Source organism: Taudactylus pleione, unplaced genomic scaffold (genome assembly GCF_031769625.1).
Source record: "Taudactylus pleione unplaced genomic scaffold, aTauple2 ptg000085l, whole genome shotgun sequence".
Classification (NCBI taxonomy): domain Eukaryota; kingdom Metazoa; phylum Chordata; class Amphibia; order Anura; family Myobatrachidae; genus Taudactylus; species Taudactylus pleione.
Genome location: NW_028284487.1, coordinates 11,294,910 through 11,319,729, shown reverse-complemented (window position 1 = coordinate 11,319,729; position 24,820 = coordinate 11,294,910). Strand labels below are relative to the sequence as shown.

The following is a 24,820-nucleotide window of genomic DNA, read 5'->3' as shown; positions in this document are numbered from 1 at the left end:
TCTATATTTAAACTTTGTATAAATCCCATCATCTTCAGTGGTTTCTTTACTCCAAACTAATTTTGAAAATGTTTCAAATCAGTTTTCAACTGGAGAGATGTTTGTCAAACATTTGGAAATAGGAAAAGTTGCAATAAGAATGCAGTGATCCATCACTTGTGCTATGGTTTTAAGATATTCTGGTTTTAAGAATTTTCTTCTTCAGTGTGCACTAATGAGAGTAAAGGTCTGTTCTTCTTCTCGTCTTAAAACTTAGTCCCCCATAGTAGATTCAATCACCAAATAAATGTCCTGATTGATTAATTTGCCTTAGCATTTCTTAGATTTGCCATATTGCTATATTTGAGAATAAGTTTTCTATGTATGCCATATAGAGAAATGCTGCATCAGCCAAAGGATGACATTTTTGTTTATTCCTAACATGGATTTAAAAATTCTCTGTTTTGTATGTGTCTATGATGTTCTCTAGCAAGTTTCAAGGGCTGCTAACTGTAGCCAATGCATTCATCCCACACTTCATGCACTTTGCCGCTGGATAAAATCCCTTCTTGGCATTTCTTGTAGGACAACAATAAAAATCACATGGCCTGTATGGGGATCGAACACATGACCTTGGCGTTATTAGCACCACGCTCTAACCAACTGAGCTAACCGGCCAAACATAAAAGCATCAGCAAACACAAAAATGCCAAATGTACCTAAAACAGGAGAACATTCAGTATTTCAAAGATCAGCAATATTGAGTAGAGGAAGACTCTCTAATAATGGGTTCCATGGTGTAATGGTGAGCACTTTGGACTTTGAATCCAGTAATCTGATTTCAAATCTTGGTGGGACCTAACTTTGTTCAATTTCCTTAAAGTTGAATTTTAGGATAGCTTATCTATATTTAAACTTTGTATAAATCCCATCATCTTCAGTGGTTTTTTTACTCCAAACTAATTTTGAAGCTGTTTCAAATCAGTTTTCAACTGGAGAGATGTTTGTCAAACATTTGGAAATAGGAAAAGTTGCAATAAGAATGCAGTGATCCATCACTTGTGCTATGGTTTTAAGATATTCTGGTTTTAAGAATTTTCTTCTTCAGTGTGCACTAATGAGAGTAAAGGTCTGTTCTTCTTCTCTTCTTAAAACTTAGTCCCCCATAGTAGATTCAATCACCAAATAAATGTCCTGATTGATTAATTAGCCTTAGCATTTCTTAGATTTGCCATATTGCTATATTTGAGAAAAAGTTTTCTATGTATGCCATATAGAGAAATGCTGCATCAGCCAAAGGATGACATTTTTGTTTATTCCTAACATGGATGTAAAAATTCTCTGTTTTGTATGTGTCTATGATGTTCTCTAGCAAGTTTCAAGGGCTGCTAACTGTAGCCAATGCATTCATCCCACACTTCATGCACTTTGCCGCTGGATAAAATCCCTTCTTGGCATTTCTTGTAGGACAACAAGAAAAAGCACATGGCCCGTATGGGGATCGAACACATGACCTTGGCGTTATTAGCACAACGCTCTTAGCAAATGAGCTAACCGGCCAAACATAAAAACATCAGCAAACTCATAAATGCCAAATGTACCTAAAACAGGAGAACATTCAGTATTTCAAAGATCAGCAATATTGAGTAGAGGAAGACTCTCTAATAATGGGTTCCATGGTGTAATGGTGAGCACTTTGGACTTTGAATCCAGTAATCTGATTTCAAATCTTGGTGGGACCTAACTTTGTTCAATTTCCTTAAAGTTGAATTTTAGGATAGCTTATCTATATTTAAACTTTGTATAAATCCCATCATCTTCAGTGGTTTTTTTACTCCAAACTAATTTTGAAGCTGTTTCAAATCAGTTTTCAACTGGAGAGATGTTTGTCAAACATTTGGAAATAGGAAAAGTTGCAATAAGAATGCAGTGATCCATCACTTGTGCTATGGTTTTAAGATATTCTGGTTTTAAGAATTTTCTTCTTCAGTGTGCACTAATGAGAGTAAAGGTCTGTTCTTCTTCTCTTCTTAAAACTTAGTCCCCCATAGTAGATTCAATCACCAAATAAATGTCCTGATTGATTAATTTGCCATAGCATTTCTTAGATTTGCCATATTGCTATATTTGAGAAAAAGTTTTCTATGTATGCCATATAGAGAAATGCTGCATCAGCCAAAGGATGACATTTTTGTTTATTCCTAACATCGATTTAAAAATTCTCTGTTTTGTATGTGTCTATGATGTTCTCTAGCAAGTTTCAAGGGCTGCTAACTGTAGCCAATGCATTCATCCCACACTTCATGCACTTTGCCGCTGGATAAAATCCCTTCTTGGCATTTCTTGTAGGACAACAAGAAAAAGCACATGGCCCATATGGGGACCGAACACATGACCTTGGCGTTATTAGCACCACACTCTAACCAACTGAGCTAACCGGCCAAACATAAAAGCATCAGCAAACACAAAAATGCCAAATGTACCTAAAACAGGAGAACATTCAGTATTTCAAAGATCAGCAATATTGAGTAGAGGAAGACTCTCTAATAATGGGTTCCATGGTGTGATGGTGAGCACTTTGGACTTTGAATCCAGTAATCTGATTTCAAATCTTGGTGGGACCTAACTTTGTTCAATTTGCTTAAAGTTGAATTTTAGGATAGCTTATCTATATTTAAACTTTGTATAAATCCCATCATCTTCAGTGGTTTTTTTACTCCAAACTAATTTTGAAGCTGTTTCAAATCTGTTTTCAACTGGAGAGATGTTTGTCAAACATTTGGAAATAGGAAAAGTTGCAATAAGAATGCAGTGATCCATCACTTGTGCTATGGTTTTAAGATATTCTGGTTTTAAGAATTTTCTTCTTCAGTGTGCACTAATGAGAGTAAAGGTCTGTTCTTCTTCTCTTCTTAAAACTTAGTCCCCCATAGTAGATTCAATCACCAATTAAATGTCCTGATTGATTAATTAGCCTTAGCATTTCTTAGATTTGCCATATTGCTATATTTGAGAAAAAGTTTTCTATGTATGCCATATAGAGAAATGCAGCATCAGCCAAAGGATGACATTTTTGTTTATTCCTAACATGGATTTAAAAATTCTCTGTTTTGTATGTGTCTATGATGTTCTCTAGCAAGTTTCAAGGGCTGCTAACTGTAGCCAATGCATTCATCCCACACTTCATGCACTTTGCCGCTGGATAAAATCCCTTCTTGGCATTTCTTGTAGGACAACAAGAAAAAGCACATGGCCCATATGGGGATCGAACACATGACCTTGGCGTTATTAGCACCACACTCTAACCAACTGAGCTAACCGGCCAAACATAAAAGCATCAGCAAACACAAAAATGCCAAATGTACCTAAAACAGGAGAACATTCAGTATTTCAAAGATCAGCAATATTGAGTAGAGGAAGACTCTGTAATAATGGGTTCCATGGTGTGATGGTGAGTACTTTGGACTTTGAATCCAGTAATCTGATTTCAAATCTTGGTGGGACCTAACTTTGTTCAATTTGCTTAAAGTTGAATTTTAGGATAGCTTATCTATATTTAAACTTTGTATAAATCCCATCATCTTCAGTGGTTTTTTTACTCCAAACTAATTTTGAAGCTGTTTCAAATCAGTTTTCAACTGGAGAGATGTTTGTCAAACATTTGGAAATAGGAAAAGTTGCAATAAGAATGCAGTGATCCATCACTTGTGCTATGGTTTTAAGATATTCTGGTTTTAAGAATTTTCTTCTTCAGTGTGCACTAATGAGAGTAAAGGTCTGTTCTTCTTCTCTTCTTAAAACTTAGTCCCCCATAGTAGATTCAATCACCAATTAAATGTCCTGATTGATTAATTAGCCTTAGCATTTCTTAGATTTGCCATATTGCTATATTTGAGAAAAAGTTTTCTATGTATGCCATATAGAGAAATGCTGCATCAGCCAAAGGATGACATTTTTGTTTATTCCTAACATGGATTTAAAAATTCTCTGTTTTGTATGTGTCTATGATGTTCTCTAGCAAGTTTCAAGGGCTGCTAACTGTAGCCAATGCATTCATTCCACACTTCATGCACTTTGCCGCTGGATAAAATCCCTTCTTGGCATTTCTTGTAGGACAACAAGAAAAAGCACATGGCCCGTATGGGGATCGAACACATGACCTTGGCATTATTAGCACCACACTCTAACCAACTGAGCTAACCGGCCAAACATAAAAGCAACAGCAAACACAAAAATGCCAAATGTACCTAAAACAGGAGAACATTCAGTATTTCAAAGATCAGCAATATTGAGTAGAGGAAGACTCTCTAATAATGGGTTCCATGGTGTAATGGTGAGCACTTTGGACTTTGAATCCAGTAATCTGATTTCAAATCTTGGTGGGACCTAACTTTGTTCAATTTGCTTAAAGTTGAATTTTAGGATAGCTTATCTATATTTAAACTTTGTATAAATCCCATCATCTTCAGTGGTTTCTTTACTCCAAACTAATTTTGAAACTGTTTCAAATCAGTTTTCAACTGGAGAGATGTTTGTCAAACATTTGGAAATAGGAAAAGTTGCAATAAGAATGCAGTGATCCATCACTTGTGCTATGGTTTTAAGATATTCTGGTTTTAAGAATTTTCTTCTTCAGTGTGCACTAATGAGAGTAAAGGTCTGTTCTTCTTCTCGTCTTAAAACTTAGTCCCCCATAGTAGATTCAATAACCAAATAAATGTCCTGATTGATTAATTTGCCTTAGCTTTTCTTAGATTTGCCATATTGCTATATTTGAGAAAAAGTTTTCTATGTATGCCATATAGAGAAATGCTGCATCAGCCAAAGGATGACATTTTTGTTTATTCCTAACATGGATTTAAAAATTCTCTGTTTTGTATGTGTCTATGATGTTCTCTAGCAAGTTTCAAGGGCTGCTAACTGTAGCCAATGCATTCATCCCACACTTCATGCACTTTGCCGCTGGATAAAATCTCTTCTTGGCATTTCTTGTAGGACAACAAGAAACAGCACATGGCCCGTATGGGGATCGAACACATGACCTTGGCGTTATTAGCACCACGCTCTAACCAACTGAGCTAACCGGCCAAACATAAAAGCATCAGCTAACACAAAAATGCCAAATGTACCTAAAACAGGAGAACATTCAGTATTTCAAAGATCAGCAATATTGAGTAGAGGAAGACTCTCTAATAATGGGTTCCATGGTGTAATGGTGAGCACTTTGGACTTTGAATCCAGTAATCTGATTTCAAATCTTGGTGGGACCTAACTTTGTTCAATTTCCTTAAAGTTGAATTTTAGGATAGCTTATATATATTTAAACTTTGTATAAATCCCATCATCTTCAGTGGTTTTTTTACTCCAAACTAATTTTGAAGCTGTTTCAAATCAGTTTTCAACTGGAGAGATGTTTGTCAAACATTTGGAAATAGGAAAAGTTGCAATAAGAATGCAGTGATCCATCACTTGTGCTATGGTTTTAAGATATTCTGGTTTTAAGAATTTTCTTCTTCAGTGTGCACTAATGAGAGTAAATGTCTGTTCTTCTTCTCTTCTTAAAACTTAGTCCCCCATAGTAGATTCAATCACCAAATAAATGTCCTGATTGATTAATTTGCCATAGCATTTCTTAGATTTGCCATATTGCTATATTTGAGAAAAAGTTTTCTATGTATGCCATATAGAGAAATGCTGCATCAGCCAAAGGATGACATTTTTGTTTATTCCTAACATGGATTAAAAAATTCTCTGTTTTGTATGTGTCTATGATGTTCTCTTGCAAGTTTCAAGGGCTGCTAACTGTAGCCAATGCATTCATCCCACACTTCATGCACTTTGCCGCTGGATATAATCCCTTCTTGGCATTTCTTGTAGGACAACAAGAAAAAGCACACAGCCCGTATGGGGATCGAACACATGACCTTGGTGTTATTAGCACAACGCTCTAACCAACTGAGCTAACCGGCCAAACATAAAAACATCAGCAAACTCATAAATGCCAAATGTACCTAAAACAGGAGAACATTCAGTATTTCAAAGATCAGCAATATTGAGTAGAGGAAGACTCTCTAATAATGGGTTCCATGGTGTAATGGTGAGCACTTTGGACTTTGAATCCAGTAATCTGATTTCAAATCTTGGTGGGACCTAACTTTGTTCAATTTCCTTAAAGTTGAATTTTAGGATAGCTTATCTATGTTTAAACTTTGTATAAATCCCATCATCTTCAGTGGTTTTTTTACTCCAAACTAATTTTGAAGCTGTTTCAAATCAGTTTTCAACTGGAGAGATGTTTGTCAAACATTTGGAAATAGGAAAAGTTGCAATAAGAATGCAGTGATCCATCACTTGTGCTATGGTTTTAAGATATTCTGGTTTTAAGAATTTTCTTCTTCAGTGTGCACTAATGAGAGTAAAGGTCTGTTCTTCTTCTCTTCTTAAAACTTAGTCCCCCATAGTAGATTCAATCACCAAATAAATGTCCTGATTGATTAATTTGCCATAGCATTTCTTAAATGCCATATTGCTATATTTGAGAAAAAGTTTTCTATGTATGCCATATAGAGAAATGCTGCATCAGCCAAAGGATGACATTTTTGTTTATTCCTAACATCGATTTAAAAATTCTCTGTTTTGTATGTGTCTATGATGTTCTCTAGCAAGTTTCAAGGGCTGCTAACTGTAGCCAATGCATTCATCCCACACTTCATGCACTTTGCCGCTGGATAAAATCTCTTCTTGGCATTTCTTGTAGGACAACAAGAAACAGCACATGGCCCGTATGGGGATCGAACACATGACCTTGGCGTTATTAGCACCACGCTCTAACCAACTGAGCTAACCGGCCAAACATAAAAGCATCAGCTAACACAAAAATGCCAAATGTACCTAAAACAGGAGAACATTCAGTATTTCAAAGATCAGCAATATTGAGTAGAGGAAGACTCTCTAATAATGGGTTCCATGGTGTAATGGTGAGCACTTTGGACTTTGAATCCAGTAATCTGATTTCAAATCTTGGTGGGACCTAACTTTGTTCAATTTCCTTAAAGTTGAATTTTAGGATAGCTTATCTATATTTAAACTTTGTATAAATCCCATCATCTTCAGTGGTTTCTTTACTCCAAACTAATTTTGAAACTGTTTCAAATCAGTTTTCAACTGGAGAGATGTTTGTCAAACATTTGGAAATAGGAAAAGTTGCAATAAGAATGCAGTGATCCATCACTTGTGCTATGGTGTTAAGATATTCTGGTTTTAAGAATTTTCTTCTTCAGTGTGCACTAATGAGAGTAAAGGTCTGTTCTTCTTCTCTTCTTAAAACTTAGTCCCCCATAGTAGATTCAATCACCAATTAAATGTCCTGATTGATTAATTAGCCTTAGCATTTCTTAGATTTGCCATATTGCTATATTTGAGAAAAAGTTTTCTATGTATGCCATATAGAGAAATGCTGCATCAGCCAAAGGATGACATTTTTGTTTATTCCTAACATGGATTTAAAAATTCTCTGTTTTGTATGTGTCTATGATGTTCTCTAGCAAGTTTCAAGGGCTGCTAACTGTAGCCAATGCATTCATCCCACACTTCATGCACTTTGCCGCTGGATAAAATCCCTTCTTGGCATTTCTTGTAGGACAACAAGAAAAAGCACATGGCCCGTATGGGGATCAAACACATGACATTGGCGTTATTAGCACCATGCTCTAACCAACTGAGCTAACCGGCCAAACATAAAAACATCAGCAAACACAAAAATGCTAAAAAATGTACCTAAAACAGGAGAACATTCAGTATTTCAAAGATCAGCAATATTGAGTAGAGGAAGACTCTCTAATAATGGGTTCCATGGTGTAATGGTGAGCACTTTGGACTTTGAATCCAGTAATCTGATTTCAAATCTTGGTGGGACCTAACTTTGTTCAATTTCCTTAAAGTTGAATTTTAGGATAGCTTATCTATGTTTAAACTTTGTATAAATCCCATCATCTTCAGTGGTTTTTTTACTCCAAACTAATTTTGAAGCTGTTTCAAATCTGTTTTCAACTGGAGAGATGTTTGTCAAACATTTGGAAATAGGAAAAGTTGCAATAAGAATGCAGTGATCCATCACTTGTGCTATGGTTTTAAGATATTCTGGTTTTAAGAATTTTCTTCTTCAGTGTGCACTAATGAGAGTAAATGTCTGTTCTTCTCCTCTTCTTAAAACTTAGTCCCCCATAGTAGATTCAATCACCAAATAAATGTCCTGATTGATTAATTAGCCTTAGCATTTCTTAGATTTGCCATATTGCTATATTTGAGAAAAAGTTTTCTATGTATGCCATATAGAGAAATGCTGCATCAGCCAAAGGATGACATTTTTGTTTATTCCTAACATGGATTTAAAAATTCTCTGTTTTGTATGTGTCTATGATGTTCTCTAGCAAGTTTCAAGGGCTGCTAACTGTAGCCAATGCATTCATCCCACACTTCATGCACTTTGCCGCTGGATAAAATCCCTTCTTGGCATTTCTTGTAGGACAACAAGAAAAAGCACATGGCCCGTATGGGGATCAAACACATGACATTGGCGTTATTAGCACCATGCTCTAACCAACTGAGCTAACCGGCCAAACATAAAAACATCAGCAAACACAAAAATGCTAAAAAATGTACCTAAAACAGGAGAACATTCAGTATTTCAAAGATCAGCAATATTGAGTAGAGGAAGACTCTCTAATAATGGGTTCCATGGTGTAATGGTGAGCACTTTGGACTTTGAATCCAGTAATCTGATTTCAAATCTTGGTGGGACCTAACTTTGTTCAATTTCCTTAAAGTTGAATTTTAGGATAGCTTATCTATGTTTAAACTTTGTATAAATCCCATCATCTTCAGTGGTTTTTTTACTCCAAACTAATTTTGAAGCTGTTTCAAATCTGTTTTCAACTGGAGAGATGTTTGTCAAACATTTGGAAATAGGAAAAGTTGCAATAAGAATGCAGTGATCCATCACTTGTGCTATGGTTTTAAGATATTCTGGTTTTAAGAATTTTCTTCTTCAGTGTGCACTAATGAGAGTAAATGTCTGTTCTTCTTCTCTTCTTAAAACTTAGTCCCCCATAGTAGATTCAATCACCAAATAAATGTCCTGATTGATTAATTAGCCTTAGCATTTCTTAGATTTGCCATATTGCTATATTTGAGAAAAAGTTTTCTATGTATGCCATATAGAGAAATGCTGCATCAGCCAAAGGATGACATTTTTGTTTATTCCTAACATGGATTAAAAAATTCTCTGTTTTGTATGTGTCTATGATGTTCTCTTGCAAGTTTCAAGGGCTGCTAACTGTAGCCAATGCATTCATCCCACACTTCATGCACTTTGCCGCTGGATATAATCCCTTCTTGGCATTTCTTGTAGGACAACAAGAAAAAGCACACAGCCCGTATGGGGATCGAACACATGACCTTGGTGTTATTAGCACAACGCTCTAACCAACTGAGCTAACCGGCCAAACATAAAAACATCAGCAAACTCATAAATGCCAAATGTACCTAAAACAGGAGAACATTCAGTATTTCAAAGATCAGCAATATTGAGTAGAGGAAGACTCTCTAATAATGGGTTCCATGGTGTAATGGTGAGCACTTTGGACTTTGAATCCAGTAATCTGATTTCAAATCTTGGTGGGACCTAACTTTGTTCAATTTCCTTAAAGTTGAATTTTAGGATAGCTTATCTATGTTTAAACTTTGTATAAATCCCATCATCTTCAGTGGTTTTTTTACTCCAAACTAATTTTGAAGCTGTTTCAAATCAGTTTTCAACTGGAGAGATGTTTGTCAAACATTTGGAAATAGGAAAAGTTGCAATAAGAATGCAGTGATCCATCACTTGTGCTATGGTTTTAAGATATTCTGGTTTTAAGAATTTTCTTCTTCAGTGTGCACTAATGAGAGTAAAGGTCTGTTCTTCTTCTCTTCTTAAAACTTAGTCCCCCATAGTAGATTCAATCACCAAATAAATGTCCTGATTGATTAATTTGCCATAGCATTTCTTAAATGCCATATTGCTATATTTGAGAAAAAGTTTTCTATGTATGCCATATAGAGAAATGCTGCATCAGCCAAAGGATGACATTTTTGTTTATTCCTAACATCGATTTAAAAATTCTCTGTTTTGTATGTGTCTATGATGTTCTCTAGCAAGTTTCAAGGGCTGCTAACTGTAGCCAATGCATTCATCCCACACTTGATGCACTTTGCCGCTGGATAAAATCTCTTCTTGGCATTTCTTGTAGGACAACAAGAAACAGCACATGGCCCGTATGGGGATCGAACACATGACCTTGGCGTTATTAGCACCACGCTCTAACCAACTGAGCTAACCGGCCAAACATAAAAGCATCAGCTAACACAAAAATGCCAAATGTACCTAAAACAGGAGAACATTCAGTATTTCAAAGATCAGCAATATTGAGTAGAGGAAGACTCTCTAATAATGGGTTCCATGGTGTAATGGTGAGCACTTTGGACTTTGAATCCAGTAATCTGATTTCAAATCTTGGTGGGACCTAACTTTGTTCAATTTCCTTAAAGTTGAATTTTAGGATAGCTTATCTATATTTAAACTTTGTATAAATCCCATCATCTTCAGTGGTTTCTTTACTCCAAACTAATTTTGAAACTGTTTCAAATCAGTTTTCAACTGGAGAGATGTTTGTCAAACATTTGGAAATAGGAAAAGTTGCAATAAGAATGCAGTGATCCATCACTTGTGCTATGGTGTTAAGATATTCTGGTTTTAAGAATTTTCTTCTTCAGTGTGCACTAATGAGAGTAAAGGTCTGTTCTTCTTCTCTTCTTAAAACTTAGTCCCCCATAGTAGATTCAATCACCAATTAAATGTCCTGATTGATTAATTAGCCTTAGCATTTCTTAGATTTGCCATATTGCTATATTTGAGAAAAAGTTTTCTATGTATGCCATATAGAGAAATGCTGCATCAGCCAAAGGATGACATTTTTGTTTATTCCTAACATGGATTTAAAAATTCTCTGTTTTGTATGTGTCTATGATGTTCTCTAGCAAGTTTCAAGGGCTGCTAACTGTAGCCAATGCATTCATCCCACACTTCATGCACTTTGCCGCTGGATAAAATCCCTTCTTGGCATTTCTTGTAGGACAACAAGAAAAAGCACATGGCCCGTATGGGGATCAAACACATGACATTGGCGTTATTAGCACCATGCTCTAACCAACTGAGCTAACCGGCCAAACATAAAAACATCAGCAAACACAAAAATGCTAAAAAATGTACCTAAAACAGGAGAACATTCAGTATTTCAAAGATCAGCAATATTGAGTAGAGGAAGACTCTCTAATAATGGGTTCCATGGTGTAATGGTGAGCACTTTGGACTTTGAATCCAGTAATCTGATTTCAAATCTTGGTGGGACCTAACTTTGTTCAATTTCCTTAAAGTTGAATTTTAGGATAGCTTATCTATGTTTAAACTTTGTATAAATCCCATCATCTTCAGTGGTTTTTTTACTCCAAACTAATTTTGAAGCTGTTTCAAATCTGTTTTCAACTGGAGAGATGTTTGTCAAACATTTGGAAATAGGAAAAGTTGCAATAAGAATGCAGTGATCCATCACTTGTGCTATGGTTTTAAGATATTCTGGTTTTAAGAATTTTCTTCTTCAGTGTGCACTAATGAGAGTAAATGTCTGTTCTTCTCCTCTTCTTAAAACTTAGTCCCCCATAGTAGATTCAATCACCAAATAAATGTCCTGATTGATTAATTAGCCTTAGCATTTCTTAGATTTGCCATATTGCTATATTTGAGAAAAAGTTTTCTATGTATGCCATATAGAGAAATGCTGCATCAGCCAAAGGATGACATTTTTGTTTATTCCTAACATGGATTTAAAAATTCTCTGTTTTGTATGTGTCTATGATGTTCTCTAGCAAGTTTCAAGGGCTGCTAACTGTAGCCAATGCATTCATCCCACACTTCATGCACTTTGCCGCTGGATAAAATCCCTTCTTGGCATTTCTTGTAGGACAACAAGAAAAAGCACATGGCCCGTATGGGGATCAAACACATGACATTGGCGTTATTAGCACCATGCTCTAACCAACTGAGCTAACCGGCCAAACATAAAAACATCAGCAAACACAAAAATGCTAAAAAATGTACCTAAAACAGGAGAACATTCAGTATTTCAAAGATCAGCAATATTGAGTAGAGGAAGACTCTCTAATAATGGGTTCCATGGTGTAATGGTGAGCACTTTGGACTTTGAATCCAGTAATCTGATTTCAAATCTTGGTGGGACCTAACTTTGTTCAATTTCCTTAAAGTTGAATTTTAGGATAGCTTATCTATGTTTAAACTTTGTATAAATCCCATCATCTTCAGTGGTTTTTTTACTCCAAACTAATTTTGAAGCTGTTTCAAATCTGTTTTCAACTGGAGAGATGTTTGTCAAACATTTGGAAATAGGAAAAGTTGCAATAAGAATGCAGTGATCCATCACTTGTGCTATGGTTTTAAGATATTCTGGTTTTAAGAATTTTCTTCTTCAGTGTGCACTAATGAGAGTAAATGTCTGTTCTTCTTCTCTTCTTAAAACTTAGTCCCCCATAGTAGATTCAATCACCAAATAAATGTCCTGATTGATTAATTAGCCTTAGCATTTCTTAGATTTGCCATATTGCTATATTTGAGAAAAAGTTTTCTATGTATGCCATATAGAGAAATGCTGCATCAGCCAAAGGATGACATTTTTGTTTATTCCTAACATGGATTTAAAAATTCTCTGTTTTGTATGTGTCTATGATGTTCTCTAGCAAGTTTCAAGGGCTGCTAACTGTAGCCAATGCATTCATCCCACACTTCAAGCACTTTGCCGCTGGATAAAATCCCTTCTTGGCATTTCTTGTAGGACAACAAGAAAAAGCACATGGCCCGTATGGGGATCGAACACATGACCTTGGCGTTATTAGCACAACGCTCTAACCAACTGAGCTAACCGGCCAAACATAAAAACATTAGCAAACACAAAAATGCCAAATGTACCTAAAACAGGAGAACATTCAGTATTTCAAAGATCAGCAATATTGAGTAGAGGAAGACTCTCTAATAATGGGTTCCATGGTGTAATGGTGAGCACTTTGGACTTTGAATCCAGTAATCTGATTTCAAATCTTGGTGGGACCTAACTTTGTTCAATTTCCTTAAAGTTGAATTTTAGGATAGCTTATCTATATTTAAACTTTGTATAAATCCCATCATCTTCAGTGGTTTCTTTACTCCAAACTAATTTTGAAACTGTTTCAAATCAGTTTTCAACTGGAGAGATGTTTGTCAAACATTTGGAAATAGGAAAAGTTGCAATAAGAATGCAGTGATCCATCACTTGTGCTATGGTTTTAAGATATTCTGGTTTTAAGAATTTTCTTCTTCAGTGTGCACTAATGAGAGTAAAGGTCTGTTCTTCTTCTCTTCTTAAAACTTAGTCCCCCATAGTAGATTCAATCACCAATTAAATGTCCTGATTGATTAATTAGCCTTAGCATTTCTTAGATTTGCCATATTGCTATATTTGAGAAAAAGTTTTCTATGTATGCCATATAGAGAAATGCTGCATCAGCCAAAGGATGACATTTTTGTTTATTCCTAACATGGATTTAAAAATTCTCTGTTTTGTATGTGTCTATGATGTTCTCTAGCAAGTTTCAAGGGCTGCTAACTGTAGCCAATGCATTCATCCCACACTTCATGCACTTTGCCGCTGGATAAAATCCCTTCTTGGCATTTCTTGTAGGACAACAAGAAAAAGCACATGGCCCGTATGGGGAACTAACCATGACCTTGGCATAATTAGCACCACGCTCTAACCAACTGAGCTAACCGGCCAAACATAAAAACATCAGCAAACTCATAAATGCCAAATGTACCTAAAACAGGAGAACATTCAGTATTTCAAAGATCAGCAATATTGAGTAGAGGAAGACTCTCGAACAATGGGTTCCATGGTGTAATGGTGAGCACTTTGGACTTTGAATCCAGTAATCTGATTTCAAATCTTGGTGGGACCTAACTTTGTTCAATTTGCTTAAAGTTGAATTTTAGGATAGCTTATCTATATTTAAACTTTGTATAAATCCCATCATCTTCAGTGGTTTTTTTACTCCAAACTAATTTTGAAGCTGTTTCAAATCTGTTTTCAACTGGAGAGATGTTTGTCAAACATTTGGAAATAGGAAAAGTTGCAATAAGAATGCAGTGATCCATCACTTGTGCTATGGTTTTAAGATATTCTGGTTTTAAGAATTTTCTTCTTCAGTGTGCACTAATGAGAGTAAAGGTCTGTTCTTCTTCTCTTCTTAAAACTTAGTCCCCCATAGTAGATTCAATCACCAATTAAATGTCCTGATTGATTAATTAGCCTTAGCATTTCTTAGATTTGCCATATTGCTATATTTGAGAAAAAGTTTTCTATGTATGCCATATAGAGAAATGCTGCATCAGCCAAAGGATGACATTTTTGTTTATTCCTAACATGGATTTAAAAATTCTCTGTTTTGTATGTGTCTATGATGTTCTCTAGCAAGTTTCAAGGGCTGCTAACTGTAGCCAATGCATTCATCCCACACTTCATGCACTTTGCCGCTGGATAAAATCCCTTCTTGGCATTTCTTGTAGGACAACAAGCAAAAGCACATTGCCCGTATGGGGATCGAACACATGAACTTGGCGTTATTAGCACAACGCTCTAACCAACTGAGCTAACCGGCCAAACATAAAAGCATCAGCAAACACAAAAATGCCAAATGTACCTAAAACAGGAGAACATTCAGTATTTCAAAGATCAGCAATATTGAGTAGAGGAAGACTCTCTAATAATGGGTTCCATGGTGTAATGGTGAGCACTTTGGACTTTGAATCCAGTAATCTGATTTCAAATCTTGGTGGGGCCTAACTTTGTTCAATTTCCTTAAAGTTGAATTTTAGGATAGCTTATCTATATTTAAACTTTGTATAAATCCCATCATCTTCAGTGTTTTTTTTACTCCAAACTAATTTTGAAGCTGTTTCAAATCAGTTTTCAACTGGAGAGATGTTTGTCAAACATTTGGAAATAGGAAAAGTTGCAATAAGAATGCAGTGATCCATCACTTGTGCTATGGTTTTAAGATATTCTGGTTTTAAGAATTTTCTTCTTCAGTGTGCACTAATGAGAGTAAAGGTCTGTTCTTCTTCTCGTCTTAAAACTTAGTCCCCCATAGTAGATTCAATCACCAATTAAATGTCCTGATTGATTAATTAGCCTTAGCATTTCTTAGATTTGCCATATTGCTATATTTGAGGAAAAGTTTTCTATGTATGCCATATAGAGAAATGCTGCATCAGCCAAAGGATGACATTTTTGTTTATTCCTAACATGGATTTAAAAATTCTCTGTTTTGTATGTGTCTATGATGTTCTCTAGCAAGTTTCAAGGGCTGCTAACTGTAGCCAATGCATTCATCCCACACTTCATGCACTTTGCCGCTGGATAAAATCCCTTCTTGGCATTTCTTGTAGGACAACAAGAAAAAGCACATGGCCCGTATGGGGATCAAACACATGACATTGGCGTTATTAGCACCATGCTCTAACCAACTGAGCTAACCGGCCAAACATAAAAACATCAGCAAACACAAAAATGCTAAAAAATGTACCTAAAACAGGAGAACATTCAGTATTTCAAAGATCAGCAATATTGAGTAGAGGAAGACTCTCTAATAATGGGTTCCATGGTGTAATGGTGAGCACTTTGGACTTTGAATCCAGTAATCTGATTTCAAATCTTGGTGGGACCTAACTTTGTTCAATTTCCTTAAAGTTGAATTTTAGGATAGCTTATCTATGTTTAAACTTTGTATAAATCCCATCATCTTCAGTGGTTTTTTTACTCCAAACTAATTTTGAAGCTGTTTCAAATCTGTTTTCAACTGGAGAGATGTTTGTCAAACATTTGGAAATAGGAAAAGTTGCAATAAGAATGCAGTGATCCATCACTTGTGCTATGGTTTTAAGATATTCTGGTTTTAAGAATTTTCTTCTTCAGTGTGCACTAATGAGAGTAAATGTCTGTTCTTCTTCTCTTCTTAAAACTTAGTCCCCCATAGTAGATTCAATCACCAAATAAATGTCCTGATTGATTAATTAGCCTTAGCATTTCTTAGATTTGCCATATTGCTATATTTGAGAAAAAGTTTTCTATGTATGCCATATAGAGAAATGCTGCATCAGCCAAAGGATGACATTTTTATTTATTCCTAACATGGATTTAAAAATTCTCTGTTTTGTATGTGTCTATGATGTTCTCTAGCAAGTTTCAAGGGCTGCTAACTGTAGCCAATGCATTCATCCCACACTTCATGCACTTTGCCGCTGGATAAAATCCCTTCTTGGCATTTCTTGTAGGACAACAAGAAAAAGCACATGGCCCGTATGGGGATCGAACACATGACCTTGGCGTTATTAGCACAACGCTCTAACCAACTGAGCTAACCGGCCAAACATAAAAACATCAGCAAACACAAAAATGCCAAATGTACCTAAAACAGGAGAACATTCAGTATTTCAAAGATCAGCAATATTGAGTAGAGGAAGACTCTCTAATAATGGGTTCCATGGTGTAATGGTGAGCACTTTGGACTTTGAATCCAGTAATCTGATTTCAAATCTTGGTGGGACCTAACTTTGTTCAATTTCCTTAAAGTTGAATTTTAGGATAGCTTATCTATATTTAAACTTTGTATAAATCCCATCATCTTCAGTGGTTTCTTTACTCCAAACTAATTTTGAAACTGTTTCAAATCAGTTTTCAACTGGAGAGATGTTTGTCAAACATTTGGAAATAGGAAAAGTTGCAATAAGAATGCAGTGATCCATCACTTGTGCTATGGTTTTAAGATATTCTGGTTTTAAGAATTTTCTTCTTCAGTGTGCACTAATGAGAGTAAAGGTCTGTTCTTCTTCTCTTCTTAAAACTTAGTCCCCCATAGTAGATTCAATCACCAATTAAATGTCCTGATTGATTAATTAGCCTTAGCATTTCTTAGATTTGCCATATTGCTATATTTGAGAAAAAGTTTTCTATGTATGCCATATAGAGAAATGCTGCATCAGCCAAAGGATGACATTTTTGTTTATTCCTAACATGGATTTAAAAATTCTCTGTTTTGTATGTGTCTATGATGTTCTCTAGCAAGTTTCAAGGGCTGCTAACTGTAGCCAATGCATTCATCCCACACTTCATGCACTTTGCCGCTGGATAAAATCCCTTCTTGGCATTTCTTGTAGGACAACAAGAAAAAGCACATGGCCCGTATGGGGAACGAACCATGACCTTGGCATAATTAGCACCACGCTCTAACCAACTGAGCTAACCGGCCAAACATAAAAACATCAGCAAACTCATAAATGCCAAATGTACCTAAAACAGGAGAACATTCAGTATTTCAAAGATCAGCAATATTGAGTAGAGGAAGACTCTCGAACAATGGGTTCCATGGTGTAATGGTGAGCACTTTGGACTTTGAATCCAGTAATCTGATTTCAAATCTTGGTGGGACCTAACTTTGTTCAATTTGCTTAAAGTTGAATTTTAGGATAGCTTATCTATATTTAAACTTTGTATAAATCCCATCATCTTCAGTGGTTTTTTTACTCCAAACTAATTTTGAAGCTGTTTCAAATCTGTTTTCAACTGGAGAGATGTTTGTCAAACATTTGGAAATAGGAAAAGTTGCAATAAGAATGCAGTGATCCATCACTTGTGCTATGGTTTTAAGATATTCTGGTTTTAAGAATTTTCTTCTTCAGTGTGCACTAATGAGAGTAAAGGTCTGTTCTTCTTCTCTTCTTAAAACTTAGTCCCCCATAGTAGATTCAATCACCAATTAAATGTCCTGATTGATTAATTAGCCTTAGCATTTCTTAGATTTGCCATATTGCTATATTTGAGAAAAAGTTTTCTTTGTATGCCATATAGAGAAATGCTGCATCAGCCAAAGGATGACATTTTTGTTTATTCCTAACATGGATTTAAAAATTCTCTGTTTTGTATGTGTCTATGATGTTCTCTAGCAAGTTTCAAGGGCTGCTAACTGTAGCCAATGCATTCATCCCACACTTCATGCACTTTGCCGCTGGATAAAATCCCTTCTTGGCATTTCTTGTAGGACAACAAGCAAAAGCACATTGCCCGTATGGGGATCGAACACATGAACTTGGCGTTATTAGCACAACGCTCTAACCAACTGAGCTAACCGGCCAAACATAAAAGCATCAGCAAACACAAAAATGCCAAATGTACCTAAAACAGGAGAACATTCAGTATTTCAAAGATCAGCAATATTGAGTAGAGGAAGACTCTCTAATAATGGGTTCCATGGTGTAATGGTGAGCACTTTGGACTTTGAATCCAGTAATCTGATTTCAAATCTTGGTGGGGCCTAACTTTGTTCAATTTCCTTAAAGTTGAATTTTAGGATAGCTTATCTATATTTAAACTTTGTATAAATCCCATCATCTTCAGTGTTTTTTTTACTCCAAACTAATTTTGAAGCTGTTTCAAATCAGTTTTCAACTGGAGAGATGTTTGTCAAACATTTGGAAATAGGAAAAGTTGCAATAAGAATGCAGTGATCCATCACTTGTGCTATGGTTTTAAGATATTCTGGTTTTAAGAATTTTCTTCTTCAGTGTGCACTAATGAGAGTAAAGGTCTGTTCTTCTTCTCGTCTTAAAACTTAGTCCCCCATAGTAGATTCAATCACCAATTAAATGTCCTGATTGATTAATTAGCCTTAGCATTTCTTAGATTTGCCATATTGCTATATTTGAGGAAAAGTTTTCTATGTATGCCATATAGAGAAATGCTGTATCAGCCAAAGGATGACATTTTTGTTTATTCCTAACATGGATTTAAAAATTCTCTGTTTTGTATGTGTCTATGATGTTCTCTAGCAAGTTTCAAGGGCTGCTAACTGTAGCCAATGCATTCATCCCACACTTCATGCACTTTGCCGCTGGATAAAATCCCTTCTTGGCATTTCTTGTAGGACAACAAGAAAAAGCACATGGCCCGTATGGGGATCGAACCATGACCTTGGCATAATTAGCACCACGCTCTAACCAACTGAGCTAACCGGCCAAACATAAAAACATCAGCAAACTCATAAATGCCAAATGTACCTAAAACAGGAGAACATTCAGTATTTCAAAGATCAGCAATATTGAGTAGAGGAAGACTCTCGAACAATGGGTTCCATGGTGTAATGGTGAGCACTTTGGACTTTGAATCCAGTAATCTGATTTCAAATCTTGGTGGGACCTAACTTTGTTCAATTTGCTTAAAGTTGAATTTTAGGATAGCTTATCTATATTTAAACTTTGTATAAATCCCATCATCTTCAGTGGTTTTTTTACTCCAGACTAATTTTGAAGCTGTTTCAAATCTGTTTTCAACTGGAGAGATGTTTGTCAAACATTTGGAAATAGGAAAAGTTGCAATAAGAATGCAGTGATCCATCACTTGTGCTATGGTTTTAAGATATTCTGGTTTTAAGAATTTTCTTCTTCAGTGTGCACTAATGAGAGTAAAGGTCTGTTCTTCTTCTCTTCTTAAAACTTAGTCCCCCATAGTAGATTCAATCACCAATTAAATGTCCTGATTGATTAATTAACCTTAGCATTTCTTAGATTTGCCATATTGCTATATTTGAGAAAAAGTTTTCTATGTATGCCATATAGAGAAATGCTGCATCAGCCAAAGGATGACATTTTTGTTTATTCCTAACATGGATTTAAAAATTCTCTGTTTTGTATGTGTCTATGATGTTCTCTAGCAAGTTTCAAGGGCTGCTAACTGTAGCCAATGCATTCATCCCACACTTCATGCACTTTGCCGCTGGATAAAATCCCTTCTTGGCATTTCTTGTAGGACAACAAGCAAAAGCACATGGCCCGTATGGGGATCGAACACATGAACTTGGCGTTATTAGCACAACGCTCTAACCAACTGAGCTAACCGGCCAAACATAAAAACATCAGCAAACACAAAAATGCCAAATGTACCTAAAACAGGAGAACATTCAGTATTTCAAAGATCAGCAATATTGAGTAGAGGAAGACTCTCTAATAATGGGTTCCATGGTGTAATGGTGAGCACTTTGGACTTTGAATCCAGTAATCTGATTTCAAATCTTGGTGGGACCTAACTTTGTTCAATTTCCTTAAAGTTGAATTTTAGGATAGCCTATCTATATTTAAACTTTGTATAAATCCCATCATCTTCAGTGGTTTTTTTACTCCAAACTAATTTTGAAGCTGTTTCAAATCAGTTTTCAACTGGAGAGATGTTTGTCAAACATTTGGAAATAGGAAAAGTTGCAATAAGAATGCAGTGATCCATCACTTGTGCTATGGTTTTAAGATATTCTGGTTTTAAGAATTTTCTTCTTCAGTGTGCACTAATGAGAGTAAAGGTCTGTTCTTCTTCTCGTCTTAAAACTTAGTCCCCCATAGTAGATTCAATCACCAATTAAATGTCCTGATTGATTAATTAGCCTTAGCATTTCTTAGATTTGCCATATTGCTATATTTGAGGAAAAGTTTTCTATGTATGCCATATAGAGAAATGCTGCATCAGCCAAAGGATGACATTTTTGTTTATTCCTAACATGGATTTAAAAATTCTCTGTTTTGTATGTGTCTATGATGTTCTCTAGCAAGTTTCAAGGGCTGCTAACTGTAGCCAATGCATTCATCCCACACTTCATGCACTTTGCCGCTGGATAAAATCCCTTCTTGGCATTTCTTGTAGGACAACAAGAAAAAGCACATGGCCCGTATGGGGATCGAACCATGACCTTGGCATAATTAGCACCACGCTCTAACCAACCGGCCAAACATAAAAACATCAGCAAACTCATAAATGCCAAATGTACCTAAAACAGGAGAACATTCAGTATTTCAAAGATCAGCAATATTGAGTAGAGGAAGACTCTCGAACAATGGGTTCCATGGTGTAATGGTGAGCACTTTGGACTTTGAATCCAGTAATCTGATTTCAAATCTTGGTGGGACCTAACTTTGTTCAATTTGCTTAAAGTTGAATTTTAGGATAGCTTATCTATATTTAAACTTTGTATAAATCCCATCATCTTCAGTGGTTTTTTTACTCCAAACTAATTTTGAAGCTGTTTCAAATCTGTTTTCAACTGGAGAGATGTTTGTCAAACATTTGGAAATAGGAAAAGTTGCAATAAGAATGCAGTGATCCATCACTTGTGCTATGGTTTTAAGATATTCTGGTTTTAAGAATTTTCTTCTTCAGTGTGCACTAATGAGAGTAAAGGTCTGTTCTTCTTCTCTTCTTAAAACTTAGTCCCCCATAGTAGATTCAATCACCAATTAAATGTCCTGATTGATTAATTAGCCTTAGCATTTCTTAGATTTGCCATATTGCTATATTTGAGGAAAAGTTTTCTATGTATGCCATATAGAGAAATGCTGCATCAGCCAAAGGATGACATTTTTGTTTATTCCTAACATGGATTTAAAAATTCTCTGTTTTGTATGTGTCTATGATGTTCTCTAGCAAGTTTCAAGGGCTGCTAACTGTAGCCAATGCATTCATCCCACACTTCATGCACTTTGCCGCTGGATAAAATCCCTTCTTGGCATTTCTTGTAGGACAACAAGAAAAAGCACATGGCCCGTATGGGGATCGAACCATGACCTTGGCATAATTAGCACCACGCTCTAACCAACTGAGCTAACCGGCCAAACATAAAAACATCAGCAAACTCATAAATGCCAAATGTACCTAAAACAGGAGAACATTCAGTATTTCAAAGATCAGCAATATTGAGTAGAGGAAGACTCTCGAACAATGGGTTCCATGGTGTAATGGTGAGCACTTTGGACTTTGAATCCAGTAATCTGATTTCAAATCTTGGTGGGACCTAACTTTGTTCAATTTGCTTAAAGTTGAATTTTAGGATAGCTTATCTATATTTAAACTTTGTATAAATCCCATCATCTTCAGTGGTTTTTTTACTCCAGACTAATTTTGAAGCTGTTTCAAATCTGTTTTCAACTGGAGAGATGTTTGTCAAACATTTGGAAATAGGAAAAGTTGCAATAAGAATGCAGTGATCCATCACTTGTGCTATGGTTTTAAGATATTCTGGTTTTAAGAATTTTCTTCTTCAGTGTGCACTAATGAGAGTAAAGGTCTGTTCTTCTTCTCTTCTTAAAACTTAGTCCCCCATAGTAGATTCAATCACCAATTAAATGTCCTGATTGATTAATTAGCCTTAGCATTTCTTAGATTTGCCATATTGCTATATTTGAGAAAAAGTTTTCTATGTATGCCATATAGAGAAATGCTGCATCAGCCAAAGGATGACATTTTTGTTTATTCCTAACATGGATTTAAAAATTCTCTGTTTTGTATGTGTCTATGATGTTCTCTAGCAAGTTTCAAGGGCTGCTAACTGTAGCCAATGCATTCATCCCACACTTCATGCACTTTGCCGCTGGATAAAATCCCTTCTTGGCATTTCTTGTAGGACAACAAGCAAAAGCACATGGCCCGTATGGGGATCGAACACATGAACTTGGCGTTATTAGCACAACGCTCTAACCAACTGAGCTAACCGGCCAAACATAAAAACATCAGCAAACACAAAAATGCCAAATATGCCTAAAACAGGAGAACATTCAGTATTTCAAAGATCAGCAATATTGAGTAGAGGAAGACTCTCTAATAATGGGTTCCATGGTGTAATGGTGAGCACTTTGGACTTTGAATCCAGTAATCTGATTTCAAATCTTGGTGGGACCTAACTTTGTTCAATTTCCTTAAAGTTGAATTTTAGGATAGCTTATCTATATTTAAACTTTGTATAAATCCCATCATCTTCAGTGGTTTCTTTACTCCAAACTAATTTTGAAACTGTTTCAAATCAGTTTTCAACTGGAGAGATGTTTGTCAAACATTTGGAAATAGGAAAAGTTGCAATAAGAATGCAGTGATCCATCACTTGTGCTATGGTTTTAAGATATTCTGGTTTTAAGAATTTTCTTCTTCAGTGTGCACTAATGAGAGTAAAGGTCTGTTCTTCTTCTCGTCTTAAAACTTAGTCCCCCATAGTAGATTCAATCACCAATTAAATGTCCTGATTGATTAATTAGCCTTAGCATTTCTTAGATTTGCCATATTGCTATATTTGAGGAAAAGTTTTCTATGTATGCCATATAGAGAAATGCTGCATCAGCCAAAGGATGACATTTTTGTTTATTCCTAACATGGATTTAAAAATTCTCTGTTTTGTATGTGTCTATGATGTTCTCTAGCAAGTTTCAAGGGCTGCTAACTGTAGCCAATGCATTCATCCCACACTTCATGCACTTTGCCGCTGGATAAAATCCCTTCTTGGCATTTCTTGTAGGACAACAAGAAAAAGCACATGGCCCGTATGGGGATCGAACCATGACCTTGGCATAATTAGCACCACGCTCTAACCAACTGAGCTAACCGGCCAAACATAAAAACATCAGCAAACTCATAAATGCCAAATGTACCTAAAACAGGAGAACATTCAGTATTTCAAAGATCAGCAATATTGAGTAGAGGAAGACTCTCGAACAATGGGTTCCATGGTGTAATGGTGAGCACTTTGGACTTTGAATCCAGTAATCTGATTTCAAATCTTGGTGGGACCTAACTTTGTTCAATTTGCTTAAAGTTGAATTTTAGGATAGCTTATCTATATTTAAACTTTGTATAAATCCCATCATCTTCAGTGGTTTTTTTACTCCAAACTAATTTTGAAGCTGTTTCAAATCTGTTTTCAACTGGAGAGATGTTTGTCAAACATTTGGAAATAGGAAAAGTTGCAATAAGAATGCAGTGATCCATCACTTGTGCTATGGTTTTAAGATATTCTGGTTTTAAGAATTTTCTTCTTCAGTGTGCACTAATGAGAGTAAAGGTCTGTTCTTCTTCTCTTCTTAAAACTTAGTCCCCCATAGTAGATTCAATCACCAATTAAATGTCCTGATTGATTAATTAGCCTTAGCATTTCTTAGATTTGCCATATTGCTATATTTGAGGAAAAGTTTTCTATGTATGCCATATAGAGAAATGCTGCATCAGCCAAAGGATGACATTTTTGTTTATTCCTAACATGGATTTAAAAATTCTCTGTTTTGTATGTGTCTATGATGTTCTCTAGCAAGTTTCAAGGGCTGCTAACTGTAGCCAATGCATTCATCCCACACTTCATGCACTTTGCCGCTGGATAAAATCCCTTCTTGGCATTTCTTGTAGGACAACAAGAAAAAGCACATGGCCCGTATGGGGATCGAACCATGACCTTGGCATAATTAGCACCACGCTCTAACCAACTGAGCTAACCGGCCAAACATAAAAACATCAGCAAACTCATAAATGCCAAATGTACCTAAAACAGGAGAACATTCAGTATTTCAAAGATCAGCAATATTGAGTAGAGGAAGACTCTCGAACAATGGGTTCCATGGTGTAATGGTGAGCACTTTGGACTTTGAATCCAGTAATCTGATTTCAAATCTTGGTGGGACCTAACTTTGTTCAATTTGCTTAAAGTTGAATTTTAGGATAGCTTATCTATATTTAAACTTTGTATAAATCCCATCATCTTCAGTGGTTTTTTTACTCCAGACTAATTTTGAAGCTGTTTCAAATCTGTTTTCAACTGGAGAGATGTTTGTCAAACATTTGGAAATAGGAAAAGT

At 35.8% G+C, this 24,820-nt stretch overlaps 4 non-coding genes across 4 annotated transcripts; all 4 read right to left on the bottom strand.

The window, feature by feature from the left end:
* Nucleotides 1–583: 583 nt before the first annotated feature.
* Nucleotides 584–657, bottom strand: TRNAI-AAU (transfer RNA isoleucine (anticodon AAU)). Its single transcript has one exon. It is a non-coding gene; the product is annotated as a tRNA-Ile (tRNA).
* A 4,336-nt stretch (nt 658–4,993) lies between these two features.
* On the bottom strand, nt 4,994–5,067 carry TRNAI-AAU (transfer RNA isoleucine (anticodon AAU)). Its single transcript has one exon. It is a non-coding gene; the product is annotated as a tRNA-Ile (tRNA).
* Nucleotides 5,068–6,755: 1,688 nt separating this feature from the next.
* TRNAI-AAU (transfer RNA isoleucine (anticodon AAU)) lies at nt 6,756–6,829 on the bottom strand. The gene has a single exon. It is a non-coding gene; the product is annotated as a tRNA-Ile (tRNA).
* A 3,458-nt stretch (nt 6,830–10,287) lies between these two features.
* TRNAI-AAU (transfer RNA isoleucine (anticodon AAU)) lies at nt 10,288–10,361 on the bottom strand. Its single transcript has one exon. It is a non-coding gene; the product is annotated as a tRNA-Ile (tRNA).
* Nucleotides 10,362–24,820: the final 14,459 nt, after the last annotated feature.